A 3,750-nucleotide genomic window follows, 5' to 3' on the forward strand; every position below is an offset into this window, starting at 1 on the left:
CCAAACAAGAGTCAATAGCAAAATAAGCAGTTTGGTATTGCAGAGAAGATTTGGCAAATTTCATGGGCGCAACCCACATTCTCAGCTCTGCTGCTCATCCCACAAATGCATGTTCCTTAAAAATGTGGCACCATTTTAAAGGGAAATAAACAGACTTTCCAACGGTTTAAGATTTATTGACAAGAAGCGTTGTTCCAACAAAGAAATAATCTACCAAACACAAATTTACTTACTTTTTGTGCTAAGTTTAATTAGCTTAGATACTTCAACCTCATACAGGTGGTAGTGGAACCAGATAAATAACAGTGGTTCATAATCTTTTTCCTTTGAGCCCCCATACTTGCATCTAAGAAAGTTTGAGGCCCTCAGGGACAGATGTGCAAAAAGAAGTGGTAAAAAAAATCAACATCAATTCTAATTTTTTAAATTTTAAATGTAAACAAAATAACCCTAAATAAACATGCTCGTACCCAAAAACTTTTGTGTAAACCATTGTTTTAGCGTGTTTTTATTCAGTATGTGCAAATCTTATTTGAACTGCTTTAGAGCAGAGAGAGCCTTGCACCCCCATGAAATATCTGGCACCCCCCAAAGGGGGACCCCAGGTTGGGGGCAGAGGGCTTAGAAAGCCACTTTATAAAATGACTTTTGTGGTCCTTTTATCAGGCTACCCTGTCACCTGTAGAGCATTACAAAACTAATTAGACAGACCAACTGCCAAACCGGTTACTAAATTAAAGATATTAAAAATAAGGGATACCGGTTTAGCTCAGTTTGTAGCGCAGTCACCCACACACAGATGAAAGAGTCCTCCATGCAATGGTTTCAGGATCGGGACTTGTTCCTGCAACCAGCTCTGTTATGTGCATGTCCCTGTCACTTTCCCCATCTCTGTCCTGTCAGAATAAAGGCAGAAAGGCCCCAAAGTATCTTTGAATTAAAAAAAAAACAAACAAACACAAAATATGATCTGTGCCTATCTCACACATGATCAGTATTGACAGCAAATAGAAAAGGAAAAATTGAAAACTCTAAACAACTTTTTATTTTTTGTTTTTGTTTTGGGGGGTTTTTGGCTAAAAAATGATTTTCCATTCCTTAAAGTTACATTTGAGCACATTAGAATGGCGTTTTATTTTCTTTTTCTCAGTAGTCATTTTACCAAACCGACCTCAAACACATCAGGATGTCAGGCTGTGTAACCTCGTGTAATGACAGTAACGAGGCTGCAGATGTCAGACATCCATAAACGCATGCACACTTGGACATCTGTAATCTGTAGCCCCTCTGAACACACCAAAGTGACGATGTTCTGACGGAGCCGCGTGCTCCAACCACGTCCTTTTTTTCCAGTGAAAACTGAACTCAATAAGGTGTAAGTGCTATACTCTAATCCAGGGGTCATCAACTACATTTGTAGTAACTACATTTGAGTTTCAATGGAGCTAAATTAAATCAATATTTTTGTCACATTTACATATTATTAATTAGTATTTGTATTTTCTTGTGAAATGTCTGTAACTTTTAGGCATTAGCAGTGAGATCAGCCCTACCCCCTATACTGCTGCCACAAGGAAGTGATAGATAATTTAGCTTCATATTTCTGGGGTTTCTCTGTTGCCCATCACTGACTTTGTCAATACCAGTTAGTTTTCTCAGGGAAAACTACTCTCTCCATGAGTCTGTAGTGGGAAGTTCACACAAAAACCTGCAGGTATGGCTGGCTGACAGGTGGCTTTCTGTATTTTACAGTTATAAAGGTAGGAAGACTACAGATATCCTAAATTTACATACATTATATACATTTTCTGAATTTGATCATCTTTTTGAGGCCAGATGGGAATCAGGCTGCCTGTTGATGGTCACTGCCCTAAACCAATGTTTTATATCCGTGGAAGAATTTCTCATAGTGAGAGGGAAGACTATCCAAAAGTGCTGCAGCCTTCCGCATCAAGCCAGAATATCTCGGCACTTTCAGAACAGCTTTTCTCTATCAAAATGTGAAATTCATCCATGAAAATGAAATGTTAGTTAACTGTATGCCTTCACCTATGGAGTTCTGTTTTTATTGAAAAGACACAGAAATTTAAAAAAAATAAATAAAAAAAAAAGAAGGCAGCGAAGGTGGGTGGAGAACGATGGTCTGTCAGATCGCTGCTTGGATGGGTTCAGTGGGTCCGTACCCTTAGTGCATATGCAGGACTAAGTGCCATCTGTGCCTCCTTGACTCTATCTATCGTTCTGCCTCAACACCTGTAAAGTTATCGCAGAAAAAGCAGGGCTGATGTAGTACCAGACCCAAATACATTCAGACATGTCATCCAATTTTACTGTCATTTATCTGATCATGGAAAAAAACATGTTAGGGAGGGTTAAATTGAGAATCATACAGTTGTTTATCCTGTTTTGTCTTTGCGATGAAACTATGAAAGAAAAGTGCAGACATTAGGCCAATTAGAGCCTTATTGATGGTGCAGTTCTTCAGCTTTAGTTAGCAGCCCTGCAGATGTTCTCGGCCTTGACGTTGTGTTCTAACAGTAACCTAAATAAAGACATCAGATTGTAATTCATTATCATTTTAGATACATGCAGACCTTTTTTTCTGAACACACCTCGACAGTCCCCCTCTATCTCTGAACCTCTAATCACAAGTAAACACAGGATGAAAAATGGTTGAATTTTTATCAGAAAGTTTCCCAAACGCTGATGGATGTAGGTAAAACTCGTCCAGCTCGCTGCTTATGTTTGTGTTAGCCAGCCTGCCAAGCAGACGAGGTTACATAACCTGCGTGTTTGTGTGTGTTTGTGGATCTACTGTATATGTTTGTGTGTTTGCGTAAGTGTGAGTTTGTGTCTCCTCTTCTGAGCCAAATGGCTGCTACCAAAGATGACACACTGTCCAGGAATAACATCTCCAAACTTTCATCTCGACCATCATAACACAGAGTTACTGTTGATTTTATAGCTTGTTCAGTTCAGTGGAAATCTGTCTGGTTAGTTACTGTACAGCCTCATCACCCCCCCCCCACCCCCCCACCCCCCCCCTCCTCCTCCTCCTCCTCCAGAGTGCCCCCTCAATTGCGGCTTGTTCAGGTTATGTGTGTGTGTGTGTGTGTGTGTGTGATGGAGGTGTGTGTGGAAGAGGAGGAAGGGGAGGTGTAGAGGAATGCAGGGTTGGGTCGGGTGGAGTGGGATGTTGGAGTGAAGAGAGGGGTCTCTATGTGGGTCTGTATGTGGGCCCTTTAGAGATTAAAGATGTGTATGTGAGCACATTGATGAAAGTGTGTTTACTCCACTGGGGCCCACTGCCTACCTGACAGTGAAGAAACAGGCGGGAAGAAGAGGCAGAGTCAAAGGAAATACATCTACCTGCATTAGTTTATCAGGCTGGAATTAGGTTTTCTAATTCTAGTTTTAATAGTAGTTTTTCTTTTTCAGGTAATTCTGATCTAAAATACATAAACATCATGTGTGTGACTTGAAAATCTGGAAAAATTGAAGAAAGAAGTCAGAAGTTGAACAAGACAGAAGAAGTTGCAGAAAACAAACAAACCAAAAAAGTAAAGGAATAAACAGTTGTTCCATTTTTATTATCAAACATCTGATACAACCTAAACTGTAGGTAAGAGTTAGTCAGTGACACAGCACATCATGTACAATTTGATATGGTACATGATATAAAGACATAATCCACAGCTTGTAGTTAAACTGGCATTCAACTATTAAACAAAGGTGCCAGCATAGTGTATG

This window comes from Cheilinus undulatus, linkage group 16, assembly GCF_018320785.1.
Source record: "Cheilinus undulatus linkage group 16, ASM1832078v1, whole genome shotgun sequence".
Taxonomy (NCBI): Eukaryota; Metazoa; Chordata; class Actinopteri; order Labriformes; family Labridae; genus Cheilinus; species Cheilinus undulatus.